At 41.1% G+C, this 16,147-nt stretch overlaps 1 protein-coding gene across 1 annotated transcript in view; it reads right to left on the reverse strand.

Annotated features, from left to right (window-relative positions):
* Positions 1-16,147, reverse strand: part of LOC126236013 (RNA polymerase-associated protein RTF1 homolog) — a 127,336-nt gene that overhangs the window by 87,416 nt on the left and 23,773 nt on the right. The gene's annotated exons all lie outside the window — the stretch shown is intronic.

Consider the following 16,147-nt stretch of genomic DNA (forward strand, 5'->3'; position numbering starts at 1 on the left):
GGTAGTAGGAAAAGGGAGAGAAGGAAACATAGGTGAATATGGATTGGGGGGAAGAAATGAAAGAGCAGGCCGCCTGGTAGAATTTTGCACAGAGTACAACTTAATCATAGCTAACACTAGGTTCAAGGATCATAAAATTGGTTGTATACATGGAAGAAGCCTGGGGATACTGACAGGTTTCAGATAGATTATATAATGGTAAGACAGAGATTTAGGAACCAGGTTTTAAATTGTAAGACATTTCCAGGGGCAGATGTGGACTCTGACCACAATCTATTGGTTATGAACTGTAGATTAAAACTGAAGAAACTGCAAAAAGGTGGGAATTTAAGGAGATGGGACCTGGATAAACTGACTAAACCAGAGGTTGTACAGAGTTTCAGGGAGAGCATAATGGAACAATTGACAGGAATGGGGGAAAGAAATACAGTAGAAGAAGAATGGATAGCTTTGAGGGATGAAATAGTGAAGGCAGCAGAGGATAAAGTTGGTAAAAAGACAAGGGCTGCTAGAAATGCTTGGGTAACGCACTTAATTGATGAAAGGAGAAAATACAAAAATTCAGTAAATGAAGCAGGTAAAAAAGAATACAAACGTCTCAAAAATGAGATCGACAGGAAGTGCAAAATGGCTAAGCAGGGATGGCTAGAGGACAAATGTAAGGATGTAGAGGCTTGTCTCACTAGGGGTAAGATAGATACTGCCTACAGGAAAATTAAAGAGACCTTTGGAGAGAAGAGAACCACTTGTATGAATATCAAGAGCTCAGATGGCAACCCAGTTCTAAGCAAAGAAGGGAAGGCAGAAAGGTGGAAGGAGTATATAGAGGGTTTATACAAGGGCGATGTACTTGAGGACAATATTATGGAAATGTAGATGAAGATGAAATGGGAGATAAGATACTGCGTGAAGAGTTTGACAGAGCACTGAAAGACCTGAGTCGAAACAAGGCCCCGGGAGTAGACAACATTCCATTAGAACTACTGATGGCCTTGGGAGAGCCAGTCATGACAAAACTCTACCAACTGGTGAGCAAGATGTATGAGACAGGCGAAATACCCACAGACTTCAAGAAGAATATAATAATTCCAATCCCAAAGAAAGCAGGTGTTGACAGATGTGAAAATTACCGAACTATCAGTTTAATAAGTCACAGCTGCAAAATACTAACGTGAATTCTTTACAGACGAATGGAAAAACTGGTAGAAGCGGACCTCGGGGAAGATCAGTTTGGATTCCGTAGAAATGTTGGAACACGTGAGGCAATACTAACCTTATGACTTATCTTAGAAGAAAGATTAAGAAAAGGCAAACCTACATTTCTAGCATTTGTAGACTTAGAGAAAGCTTTTGACAACGTTAACTGGAATACTATCTTTCAAATTCTGAAGGTGGCAGGGGTAAAATACAAGGAACGAAAGGCTATTTACAATTTGTACAGAAACCAGACTGCAGTTATAAGAGTCGAGGGGCATGAAAGGGAAGCAGTGGTTGGGAAAGGAGTGAGACAGGGTTGTAGCCTCTCCCCGATGTTATTCAATCTGTATATTGAGCAAGCAGTAAAGGAAACAAAAGAAAAAATTCGGAGTAGGTATTAAAATTCATGGAGAAGAAGTAAAAACTCTGAGGTTCGCCGATGACATTGTAATTCTGTCAGAGACAGCAAAGGACTTGGAAGAGCAGTTGAACGGAATGGACAGTGTCTTGAAAGGAGGATATAAGATGAACATCAACAAAAGCAAAACGAGGATAATGGAATGTAGTCAAATTAAATCGGGTGATGCTGAGGGGATTAGATTAGGAAATGAGACAAAGTAGTAAAGGAGTTTTGCTATTTAGGGAGTAAAATAACTGATGATGGTCAAAGTAGAGAGGATATAAAATGTAGACTGGCAATGGCAAGAAAAGTGAAGAAGTGGAAATTGTTAACACTGAGTATAGATTTAAGTGTCAGGAAGTTGTTTCTGAAAGTATTTGTATGGAGTGTAGCCATGTATGGAAGTGAAACGTGGACGATAAATAGTTTGGACAAGAAGAGAATAGAAGCTTTCGAAATGTGGTGCTACAGAAGAATGCTGAAGATTAGAAGGGTAGATCACATAACTAATGAGGAGGTATTGAATAGAATTGGGGAGAAGAGAAATTTGTGGCACAACTTGACTAGAGGAAGGGATCGGTTGGTAGGACATGTTCTGAGGCATTAAGGGATCACCAATTTAGTATTGGAGGGCAGCGTGGAGGGTAAAAATCGTAGAGGGAGACCAAGAGATGAATACACTACGCAGATTCAGAAGGATGTAGGTTGCAGTAGTTACTGGGAGATGAAGAATCGTGCACAGGATAGAGTAGCATGGAGAGCTGAAATCAAACCAGTCTCATGACTGAAGACCAAAACAACAACAACAACATCATCAACAACAACAAAGTTTGAGAAACAAAAATTAAAACTTTGAGGCTTGTCAACAACATTGTAATTCTGTCAGAGATGGCAGAGGATAGAGAAGCTACAGTCCAGTCAACAAAGGAAAATTGGGGTGGGAGGGAACTCATATAACCACAAACGTTTTTTACAGTGGTAGGGGAGTGTCATGAACAACATACTAAAAATCCCTCTGGTGGGTTACGAGTGTGGGGATGGGGACATTTAGTGGTCGCTTTTCATGTTTTTCTTGAATAATTCAAACTGCAGCTTCTGGTGAAAGTGATTCCCAGTACAAAATTACACTACATAAAATTTTCCAAAAACCAATGTTTTAATGGTATAAAATTAATTTTTTACTGTTATATGAAGTGTGTAAAGAACAAGTATTAAATGTGAATACGACTTCTAAGTGCACTAGAATCATTTTGAGGGGATAAATTATGTTCTGGTGTGTAACAGGGTGGCAGGGATGTTGGTGGAGGGTAGAAACGCAAGGAAAGGTGGGTCACCAGGTTGTGGTTATGCATTCCCCTCCTCGGCAGCTGAAAAGTTGGAAAGTTAGGAGTCAGTTCTTCACTATCTGCCTCACTATATCACAAGATGTTACTACAGGGTGTTTCACAAAGTTATACCAATCCTCTGCAGCACACATTATAATCAGTGGCAACACAATGTGCAAACATGCATGGTTGGTGGTTATTTTCTACAAATAATACTAATGCAAGATCTACATAGGGACAGAATCTACACAAATCTCTGTCCACTGTTCTGCACTGTTAGAGAGAAAATCCATTTTTAGTATCCTGTACATCAGCACTAGCATTCTTCCGGGAAAAGCAACCTAACCCACAAGAAGCACTGCTCACTTTTCAGTTTACAGACAAGCTGTACCTCTGCAGTGTTTCCTGTACAGAGTAGACAAAATAACTTCAATGACCAATTTCAGTTTATTAACTGAGTACATATTTGCAGTTGTTAAGCAGGCTTTTATGTAAAATGTGTTCCTATAAACAATGGCTGACAAGAGAAAATCTGTAAGTTTGATGTCATGAATTCTGTAGCATTGGTGGTAAAGTGATTGGATTGATAAATGTGGCATCTCATTGCTGTCTATCATTGGCAGTGCACTATAAAGCTGTGCAATTGTGTTGTCAATTGGTGGTGAATTAATGTATGACAAAGTTACTGCACTTCTCTCACCATTAATTGTGTTACTAGTAGAATGCATAAATTTCTTCCATTCAGGAACTGCTGGCACTTCTAGGATGGACTGCACTGAGTGAAGCCACCTACCACACATCCACACTATACCCCTCTCCCAAGGTGGGTATGAATATGTTTGATGAATCATGTTCAAGCCGCTTGACCTGTGTTGAAATATCTGACGGTCTATAGCACCTATACTCTGTTCATCATAACAATAAATCTATGTAAACATTACACCATGTATTCTTCCACGACTGCTGGAATCTCATTGGATTTCGTTTCATGTGGATTGCAAGCGAAGATGTGACCAGTACTGTCAAGTACGATCATAAGAATGTGTTTTATGCTGTGTTACACATACAAAGACTGAGCGATAAGGCGGGACAACAGCTTTACTGGCACATTAAACTTGTACAGCACTGGCCAGCCAATGCTCCACCTACCCTGCAATGATGTGAGCAGTTGCAGTTAAGATGTAAAAAAGAGATGAGCAAAGTAACAATATAGCTCTGAATGTCATTTAATTTTTAAAGAGAATGAAACAGTATTCCGAGAAACTCCAGCACTACCGCGAGCTTCTTAGGTGGCCACAAAGAAAGCATAAAATGCACTCGTCCTCATCTGACACAGTATTCTAATTACAAACAAGAGTGATGAAAATTTCTAACTTATACATAGGGTAATTTTTCTGAGGGAGCTGTGTGTAAAGCAAAAGCATCTACAGGGATTTCACTGTACTGTTGAATACTGAAGCCACTGAAGGTATTAATTACAGTCAGTCATCTGGTAATCCCTTAGCCCTTTTCTTATCCGAATCTGATAAATACATTTCAATTCTGGAAGTGTCACCTGCTACGTTGATAATGAGCCTACCAACAACAGAGTCCACGAAGCCAACCAGGCGCCGTATTTTCTCTCCTTGTTTTATGACGAGCTGTTCTATATCCCGCCAGTGTCAAGCACTGACATGTGAAAAAGCTGCTTGCATTAGTTCCAGTATGTCTGGCAACTCAACAATTTCGTTACTTCTCAGGCCAAATCCTGCAACTTGGCTCCAGATCAGTTCTGTTGGGTTCATATTGTAATGGTACAGTAGCAAATGTAAAAAAAGCAGCATTTGTGTGATGTACTCGACGATGTGAAAATGATTGTTTTTCGTTTTTCTATGATACTTATTTACCTCTGTGGTATTAAAACGATAATCCAAATAAAGAGGATTTGGTTTTTCGTTTTTGCCTTAAAAATTAAATTTAAGCAACTTTTATGAACAGTCTTTCATAAAACATTGATAATTAAGGATTCATATTTGAAATGAAAACAGGAATTTTGCATCCAATATGTTATTAGAAACAAGAAGACTTGTATTATTCATAAAAAATGATGAGTTTTATAATTGCATGATGTAGGTATTTCAAACTGAACGAGAAACAAAGAATGATACTGGGGAGATTTGAACTAAAGAATCATCAGCTGTATTTGGTTAACATTCCATTATGCTAACGAGTGCACTACACTTACGATGTGGATTTATGTATCAACTGTATTACATACAGTGACTGGGAAAACTTCAAAACTGATTATCTCCGTAAATTTATGAAAAACATTAACAATAGCCTATTTCTCAGCACTTTTAACTGTATTCCACATGTGTGTTTCACTACGGAACAGAAAGATATATAATTAACTTTATATCATATAATCCGAGTACAATGCCGCAGAGGCTGTGACTGTACCCAATTTTTGAAATAAAAACTGTGTAGCTAATGCGTGATTCAGAAAAACGTTGACGGCTGTTAACACAATTGAATACCTTAAAAAAAGTTTCATTTAATGTAATAATATATCTAATACAGAAGTAGAATCTACTTCCAAGAGTGTAACACCACACGTGTGCTATGGCTTCTGATCGATCATTGTGTTTGTTTACATCAGGTTTATTCTTGCAGAGGGAGACAATTTACACCTCTCGGCTTCCTCAGATGATGGAAGAGCTGAGGCTTGGATGATGTGTTCAATAACTGTCATGCTGAAAAGCATTCCAGCCAGTGATAGCGGAGACAACGAAATTGACGTTGTCAGATACTACTGACAGAATGTTACCTATATTATAGGTTCTTCTATGTGTTTAATTACACAGGTGACAGCTCCAGTGATTGAACTTTCTCTACATAATAGCTCACTTAACAAGTGCAAACAAGCACTCATTTAATAAAATGAAAGTAACTCCACAATATAACCACTGTAGTCACATAAGAGAACTGGTCAGGAAATGCTGGGGGGGTAAGGTCCATCTGCAAAATGGAAAGTGAGCAGTGCTTGTAGTGGGGGACATTGCCTCTCCTGGAAAAATGCTGGAGATGATGCACAGGATGACTAAGAATTTCCCCTCTATCAGTGCAAAGAATTACACCGACTCTTCTCATATGCATTTTATTATTATTATTAACAACTCATAATTGTATTCCATGTAGCATTAATGAACTTTATGGCAAATAAATGGCCCCACGCAAACCTGTGCAGTGCATCACCAGTGATTCATAAGCTGCATTGCGGAGGTTCGGTATAACTTTGTGAAACATCCTTTGGTTGTTTCTTGTGATATAATGATGAATCACCAGCTCGCTCTTCAGATTGCAGAACTATGAAGGAGGGAAAGCAGAAAAACAATTAGGTGACCTACCTTCCCTTATGCTTCTACTCCACCCCCAGCTGCTCCACCCGTTTACACCCCCAGAACACTATTTATACCCCAACATGGTGCTGCTGAACTTACATGTGGTACGCACATTTAATAACTGTTCTTAATCCACTTCTTTTAACAATAAACATTAACTTTATATCATTAAAACACCATTTCTCTGGTCGGAGATAGTGGTCATGTGTGCACAAGTGTGTGTGTGTGTGTGGGGGGGGGGGGGGGGGGGGGCAAGCGCGCTCTCCTTTCTGAAGGACCATGTCCGAGAGCTCAAATGTGTAACACTTTTAGTTGTACCTGTCTGCAACTCAACTTGCCATCTTTACGGCAAGTAGCTATCTATCCTTTTCACAACACTGATGCTATTCCAACCTGGATTTTCCACTGTTTGATTTTTAATAATCGGCGATTTTCAATCCCCTGCAGCATCGTCGACAGGACTGACTGCGGACCTTTGGTACAGAGCCGAGTGGAGGGTCTGAATCAGAGGCTGAGACGGTTCTGCGACCATGTGGGCTGCAGATTCCTCGACTTGCGCCATAGGGTGGTGGGGTTTCGGGTTCCGCTGGATAGGTTAGGAGTCCACTACACGCAGCAAGCGGCTACACGGGTAGCAGGGGTTGTGTGGCGTGGACTGGGCGGTTTTTTAGGTTAGATGGCCTCGGGCAAGTACAGAAAGGGCAACAGCCTCAAAGGGTGCGGAGCAAAGTCAGGACATGCGGGGACCAAGCAGCAATCGGTATTGTAATTGTAAACTGTCGAAGCTGCGTTGGTAAAGTACCGGAACTTCAAGCGCTGATAGAAAGCACCGAAGCTGAAATCGTTATAGGTACAGAGAGCTGGCTTAAGCCAGAGATAAATTCCGCCGAAATTTTTACAAAGGTACAGACGGTGTTTAGGAAGGATAGATTGCATGCAACCGGTGGTGGAGTGTTCGTCGCTGTTAGTAGTAGTTTATCCTGTAGTGAAGTAGAAGTGGATAGTTCCTGTGAATTATTATGGGTGGAGGTTACACTCAACAACCGAGCTGGGTTAATAATTGGCTCCTTTTACCGACCTCCCGACTCAGCAGCGTTAGTGGCAGAACAACTGAGAGAAAACTTGGAATACATTTCACATAAATTTCCTCAGCATGTTATAGTCTTAGGTGGAGATTTCAATTTACCAGATATAGACTGGGACACTCAGATGTTTAGGACAGGTGGTAGGGACAGAGCATCGAGTGACATTATACTGAGTGCACTATCCGAAAATTACCTCGAGCAATTAAACAGAGAACCGACTCGTGGAGATAACATCTTGGACCTACTGATAACAAATAGACCCGAACTTTTCGACTCCGTAAGTGCAGAACAGGGAATCAGTGATCATAAGGCTGTTGTAGCATCCCTGAATATGGAAGTTAATAGGAATATAAAAAAAAGGGAGGAAGGTTTATCTGTTTAGCAAGAGTAATAGAAGGCAGATTTCAGACTACCTAACAGATCAAAACGAAAATTTCTGTTCCGACACTAACAATGTTGAGTGTTTATGGAAAAAGTTCAAGGCAATCGTAAAATGCGTTTTAGACAGGTACGTGCCGAGTAAAAGTGTGAGGGACGGGAAAAACCCACCGTGGTACAACAACAAAGTTAGGAAACTACTGCGAAAGCAAAGAGAGCTTCACTCCAAGTTTAAACGCAGCCAAAACCTCTCAGACAAACAGAAGCTAAGCGATGTCAAAGTTAGCGTAAGGAGGGCTATGCGAGAAGCGTTCAGTGAATTCGAAAGTAAAATTCTATGTACAGACTTGACAGAAAATCCTAGGAAGTTCTGGTCTTACGTTAAATCAGTAAGTGGCTCGAAACAGCATATCCAGACACTCCGGGATGATGATGGCATTGAAACAGAGGACGACACGCGTAAAGCTGAAATACTAAACACCTTTTTCCAAAGCTGTTTCACAGAGGAAGACCGCACTGCAGTTCCTTCTCTAAATCCTCGCACAAACGAAAAAATGGCTGACATCGAAATAAGTGTCCAAGGAATAGAAAAGCAACTGAAATCACTCAACAGAGGAAAGTCCACTGGACCTGACGGGATACCAATTCGATTCTACACAGAGTACGCGAAAGAACTTGCCCCCCTTCTAACAGCCGTGTACCGCAAGTCTCTAGAGGAACGGAGGGTTCCAAATGATTGGAAAAGAGCACAGGTAGTCCCAGTCTTCAAGAAGGGTCGTCGAGCAGATGCGCAAAACTATAGACCTATATCTCTGACGTCGATCTGTTGTAGAATTTTAGAACATGTTTTTTGCTCGAGTATCATGTCGTTTTTGGAAACCCAGAATCTACTATGTAGGAATCAACATGGATTCCGGAAACAGCGATCGTGTGAGACCCAACTCGCGTTATTTGTTCATGAGACCCAGAAAATATTAGATACAGGCTCCCAGGTAGATGCTATTTTTCTTGACTTCCGGAAGGCGTTCGATACAGTTCCGCACTGTCGCCTGATAAACAAAGTAAGAGCCTACGGAATATCAGACCAGCTGTGTGGCTGGATTGAAGAGTTTTTAGCAAACAGAACACAGCATGTTGTTATCAATGGAGAGACATCTACAGACGTTAAAATAACCTCTGGCGTGCCACAGGGGAGTGTTATGGGACCATTGCTTTTCACAATATATATAAATGACCTAGTAGATAGTGTCGGAAGTTCCATGCGGCTTTTCGCGGATGATGCTGTAGTATACAGAGAAGTTGCAGCATTAGAAAATTGTAGCGAAATGCAGGAAGATCTGCAGCGGATAGGCACTTGGTGCAGGGAGTGGCAACTGTCCCTTAACATAGACAAATGTAATGTATTGCGAATACATAGAAAGAAGGATCCTTTATTGTATGATTATATGATAACGGAACAAACACTGGTAGCAGTTACTTCTGTAAAATATCTGGGAGTATGCGTGCGGAACGATTTGAAGTGGAATGATCATATAAAATTAATTGTTGGTAAGGCGGGTGCCAGGTTGAGATTCATTGGGAGAGTGCTTAGAAAATGTAGTCCATCAACAAAGGAGGTGGCTTACAAAACACTCGTTCGACCTATACTTGAGTATTGCTCATCAGTGTGGGATCCGTACCAGATCGGGTTGACGGAGGAGATAGAGAAGATCCAAAGAAGAGCGGCGCGTTTCGTCACAGGGTTATTTGGTAATCGTGATAGCGTTACGGAAATGTTTAGCAAACTCAAGTGGCAGACTCTGGAAGAGAGGCGCTCTGCATCGCGGTGTAGCTTGCTCGCCAGGTTTCGAGAGGGTGCGTTTCTGGATGAGGTATCGAGTATATTGCTTCCCCCTACTTATACCTCCCGAGGAGATCACGAATGTAAAATTAGAGAGATTAGAACGCGCACGGAGGCTTTCAGACAGTCGTTCTTCCCGCGAACCATACGCGACTGGAACAGGAAAGGGAGGTAATGACAGTGGCACATAAAGTGCCCTCCGCCACACACCGTTGGGTGGCTTGCGGAGTATGAATGTAGATGTAGATGTAGAAACTATTAGTCCTAGAGAAAAAATGAATGTGACTTTTTTTTGCAGGCAATTTTAAGATAATTTAATTTTGCACTAGGAAACATTTTTACTAGAAACCATAATTTTCTAGGTATTCCAGAAAAACAAAAATGTGACCTTTACACAGCAAAGGTCCCCCCCCCCCCTTGATGTTCGTACCCCACCGGCATGGATTTTTAGTATACGACACTCCCTCCTACCACTGTACAAAATTTTGCAGCTACACAATCTCCCCCCCCCCCCCCAATCAGCCTTTTTTGTTCTTCTGTGGCTGGACTACTATGCTGTATAGAGTAGATTAAGTCTTGAAAAAGAGGTCACGAGTATCAACAAAAGTAAAAAAAGAAAGGGAGGGGGGAATACAGTGAAGTTGAATTAAATCAAGCAATGCTGAGGGAATTAGATAAGGACATGAGAAACTAAGGGCCGATTGCTTAAACCGTGCTGACTTCAGGTCAATTTAGATGTTAGCTTAGAAATTGAACAGTATTTAGGACTCCATTCTATTATGTAACACCGAACTTTGTTCCAACTAAGGAGATTGGTGTCTAAGTCAGCATGATACATATGTAAAATAAATGAAAGGCATCCAGTCAGCAACAGTCAACTGACGCATGGCACATAGGAACATCGACTGAAAAAAGTATTCATATTAACTAGCTTTTGAGTTCTTGCTCTTTCTCGAGCAGAAGAAAATAACATTCTCTCTATTCTCTCTCAAACCAAAATGCACACACCCCTGGCCACAGCGAGACAAATTGTTGATTATCGTTAGCAGTTGTCTGGACAGATAGCAGTGGGGAAAGTGTAGGGAAGAACACACGGGGCGTGTGTTAGTGGGATAGTGTGAGGCACGTCTTTCTGCAGATGACTCAGCAGCTGCACAACAAAATGAAAGGGGGAAGATTAGGTGGGAGACATGGAGGGAAGAAAGAAAGGGAGAGGGTGGTGAGGTGTGTGTGAGGTGAGGTGGGGCACTGGGAAACAAGTTAGCTGAAGTTTAGGGCTAGAGGATTGCGAAAACACTGTATTATGCTGGAGATACAGTTCTCACCTATGCACTTCAGAGAAACTAGTGCTGGAAGGGTGTATGTAAATGGCTCAGATGGTGAAGCAGCTCTTGCAGTCATTTATGCTGTTGCATGCAGCATGTTTGGTTACTGGATGGCCAAATTTGCAGTTTGCCACTGTTTGGTAGAGGGCATTCCTGAGAGCAGACAGTCTGCTTCCTCTCCTCCCCCTACCTCCCATATGCTCTACACTTTGAACTCTCTGTCTTTTTGTGCAGCCACCAAGTGATCTGTGGCAAGAACTGCACCACACTATCCCACTAACACTTCCTCGCCTTGAGCATCCTTCCCTACCCCTTCCACACTGCCTCCTGCCCAGACGATAGCTATTGATAATAAACAGTCAGCTGTGGCCACAGGCATGGTGTTTGGGTGTCTGTGTGTGGTTGTGTGTGTGAATCTGTGTATACTTCTACTAAGGTAAGAGCAAAAGCTCAATCACTGATATAAATACTGTTTTCTGTTGTGTGTTTCTATGTCACACACATCAGCCAGCTGCAGGTGTGTAGTTGCCTAGTTCCTTTTACATATTATTCCATCCACGAATTGCCATTGTTGTTAGCACGATTTAGCAACACGGCTAAAACTTTCTAGTGACAATTATTGTGCTCTGACAACAAATACGAACCGTATATCATAAGACGAAAGTAAACAGAGAAAGGAGTGTTCTTGAAATTACTCCCCATGCAAAAAAATCTGTTGTGGAAATCATACTAGACCAATGTGTACGCACAACACAACGCAAAAACCAGATAAATTTACTAAGGCCAACACGGAAATTGCATAAATGCTTTTATGGAGATACACTGTTACATTCAACACTCATTGCGTTGTGATTCCTGTTAGCTTCATTTTATGTTAGTACTGGAATTTCTTTGTAGACATATTTTCATCCCAAAGTTATATGCAGTACTTTGAATACATTTTAATACGCGCTGATTAACATCTGCGGCTGCAATCCTCTTGTCAGTCTCTGTTATCTGTCTTTTTCAAACTATCATTGTTGTCATCTGTCTTTTTCAAACTATCATCTGTTTTCTACCTTTTGTGCTAGTGGTCCCATCATTTATTTGTCTGCAACACCCAGATTAATTAACACTTTGCCCCTACATCTTTTTTGTACCACTTTTCGTGCACTTAGACAGGCCTTTTGTTTTTTGTGAATTTGCATACAATTCCACTGTTATTTACAAATTTGGCTACAGTTCACTACACTGCAGGGCCTTCTCCCGAGTGTCTTGTCGATTTATTTGCAAATTTGACAGTTTTTTCCTTTCCTACCCTCCACTTACCCTGTTCTTCTTTAATTTTTTGTGTGTGTGTTTTTCACCAAACCACTTTGATCAACTTTTACTACCATCCCCTGCATTTCTTTATCTCTTGTGACTTTCTGTCTGGTCAATTTTTAAAATTTTGTCTCCTTTCACGACCTTCCCCTATCTTTTTTTTTCCCCCAAACAGTTGCACCATCAACCACCACTGCTCTCCTACAAACCGAGCTCGGCCAACCTCCCTAATATCCCACAGCTTTCACAACTGCCTCCCAGACCAGTAATAATCACAAGAACCAGTCACAACATTACAGTAACTCTCGTCTAAAGCACACTCCCCTCCTAAATCATCTGTAATATCCAAGGGTCTCACTTTCAGCTCTAAACCTGCATTTATCAATGCAGCTTTGGTGAAGGACCTATTTTTCTTTACACATAATGTCAACTAACCTGTCTTCCGCAGAATTCCAGGCTCTATGTTCCCTAAAAGCTGATGACTCCATCATTATCCTTCCAGCAGACAACGGCTCTTCCACTGTGGTACTTGACAGACAGGAGTATGCTAGTGAAGGTCTGTGCCAGCTGTCTGACACCTCTACATACGGCATCTGCCATCAAGATCCCATCCCTGTGATTAAACTGACCTGCAGCCCCTCCTAAAAATCTCTGGCACCTCACAAGGACTTACACCTCAGTCCATAGAACTTCTTATCCCACCCAAACCACGCACCCCCAACTTTTACCTTCTTCCTATGTGATCCACAAACCCAATCATCCTGGCCATCCTACAGTTGCTGGCTTCAAAGCACCCACAAAATGTACGTCTGACTTAGTTGATCAGCACCTGCAACCATAGCACAAAGACTTCCCTTCCATATTAAAGATACCATCCATTTCCTAAATCACCTGAAATCCGTGCCCGTCCCACTCCCACTACTCACCTTGCTTGTCACCACTGATGCCATCTCCCCCTACACCAATATCCCCATGTACATTGTCTGTCTGCTGCTCAATATTCCCTCATTCCAAACCTGTGACATCCTTCTGACCTTAATCAACTTTATACCTACCAACAACTGCTTCACCTCTGACAGCAGACATACAAACAGATCAGAGGTACGGCCATGGGAACCAGGATGGCTCCTTCCTATGCCAACGTTTCATGGGTCACTTTGCAGGGGCTTTTCTTGGATCCATAAGCCTTCAGCCCCTGGTTTGGTTTAGATACGACATCATTGCCATATGGAGTAATAGTGAGGCTGGAATCTCCAAGTATCTTCCCCAATTAGATTTAACATGGTCCTATTCAGAATCCCATGGCACTTGCCTTGATGCTGATCTCATCCTCACAAAAGGCCTGCTACACACTTCCATCCACATTAAAACTACTAACAAACAACAGTACTTACATTCTGACAGTTGTCAACCTTTCCACGTCACATGTTCGGAGCCTTGGCACTCGAGGCAAACATTTGTTCGGATGCAGACTCTTTACAGTAATACACCAGCACTCTCACCTCAGCCTTCACTGGATGTAATTATCACAACAGCCTAATTCACAAGCAGTTTTCCCAGGCCATCACATCCAATCCCAGTACTGCTGATCCTTCCAAAAAACAACCTTGGAGCACACCACTTATCACCCAGTAAGGGCCATGACTTCCTAAAAATCATGTCCTAAAATAAGATTCATTCTGTGTGAGATTTTTCTCAGCACACTTACAATAGCTTTATCACTTAACTCTGAGGATGGGTTTGCCCTTTGTCATCCTCAGTACACACACTGGAATCGGAATTCTTGAGAAGTGACCTGGGTTTCAATCTGAGAACCTTTGCACTGTAAGTCAGAATGCAACCTCCGAGCTACCAAAACAATCGTGAATCCATTGGCGCAAGTATCACCTTGTTAAATGACATATTTGCTTATGTTTTCGTCATCAATGTGCATGCAGTTGTCATAGCAGCTTAAGCATGTGTTTGCTGGGTAATCATATAGTTACTGCTACTCAAGCCAAGAGAGTACATTTGTATGTTGTATGAGATGTTCAATCATTATTGGCTGCTGTCAAAATCAACATACTTAACTATCCACACCAAATACTTTAAATCTTCCTTTCTTAGTCTGCCACTACGTGTCTATAAAATGCCTTTAAACGAACTACATAAATTAAGAGGTGTCCAAGAATTGTTTCGAGATCAGTTATTATCTACACTCATTACATACACTGTTGATACTTTCTTTTCCTTAACCTAACCTAGATCGAAAAAAATGTTTCGACCTTCAGCAGCTTGAGAGGGGTGCATTCACATATTTATTTGTTAATAACAATTTATTTATTATTTCAATTTGCATTTGCACAGAACAAATATGTTGTTTTGTAATGTCACTACACTGTAAACTGTAGATACATTTGAACCTGACTGCAATCTGTGAATTTTCGCCAATGAAAGTTGATTCTATTTCAGGGCAAGAAGAAAAGAATACACAAGAAACAGTCTGGCATTAGAAAGAAAACTGTTTCTGAATGAATATAAATTCAAATGTTAGGAAGTCTTATGAAGTTATTTGACGGAATGTAACCTCAAATGGAAGTGAAATGTGGATGACAAATAGTACAAACATAAAGAGGATAAAAGCTAAAGAAATGCAGTGCTGCTGAAGATCAGATGGGTGGTTTGCATAACCAAGCTAGATGTACTAACAGGAGAAAAAAGAAATTTATGGCACAAGGTATATGGACTTAAAGAAGTGAAAATTGGTACCGAGGCCAGGAATGGAAGCTGGGTATTCACTACGTAAATGTTTTAGCCACTAAGACACCTTGGCACAGTGGCTCACAGAACTGCACTGATTATCCTGGCATGCCGCCCTCCTCAACCCAAATTCTCACTGCTGCTCCAGTCTATTTTAATTCTGCCTTACACACAAACAGAATCATCAAAGAGCTCCATGTTCTGGAGTAGTACCTCAGCATCACTCACTGCTTCAGTCTATAAACATAAAATCATATCTGTACGAGACCAGTGAAGTCTCCGGAACTATGTCATTTCACTTATGGCACACCTTTACTACAGCAAAAGATGAACCGATAGGGCACATCACATCCTGAAACACCAAAGAATCAGCAATTAGGTACTGAAGCAAAGTGTAGATGATAGAAATCGAATAAGGGAACCAAGGCTTGACTGCTGTAATCAGATTCAAACTGCTGCAAGTTGCAGCAGTTATGCAGTTTTGCAGATGTGACAAGGCTTGCACAGGATAGACTATCAAGGAGAGCTGTATCAGAATACTGACCACCACCGCCGCTACCACCACCGCCACCACCACCACCACCACCACCAACAACAACAACAACATACAACAAAAGCCTGAAAAACACATACCAGAGGGAGGGGCAGGTTAGTGATACACCATAGCAATAAGGAATTAGTTATCCCGAGAGCTGAAAGTATCAATAAGAGATAAATAGTATCGGCAGATAAAAATTAGAACTTTCAAAAGAGATAATGGAAACTGGGTGTAACTGCTGCATAAGGATGAAAATGTTAACACTAAACAGCAAAAGCAAGCGAAAGACAGAATAAAACCACTTTAAGGACAATAACAATGAATGAAAAGAAAACACACCTGGAATGTGTTTACATTAGAATGTGCAGTTCACTAGCCCAGAATCCTCCCAACATATCAGACTTCCATTCACTTTCCTTAATCTGAATACAAATTACAAACATGTTTCCCAACTACAACTTTTGACAGCTCACACACAACAGCATCTCGAGTAGGATATAACAACCAAACAATGCTTTAATCATGAGCAACTATACAGTTCCTTCCTTTTCTTTTTATATGAAAAGAAAAGCTTGGTTTATATAATAAACAGAGCTAAGCTGAAGAGCAGCACATAAGAAGTAAGGTATTACAGGTTT

The sequence above is a fragment of the Schistocerca nitens genome, chromosome 2, assembly GCF_023898315.1.
Source record: "Schistocerca nitens isolate TAMUIC-IGC-003100 chromosome 2, iqSchNite1.1, whole genome shotgun sequence".
NCBI lineage: Eukaryota > Metazoa > Arthropoda > Insecta > Orthoptera > Acrididae > Schistocerca > Schistocerca nitens.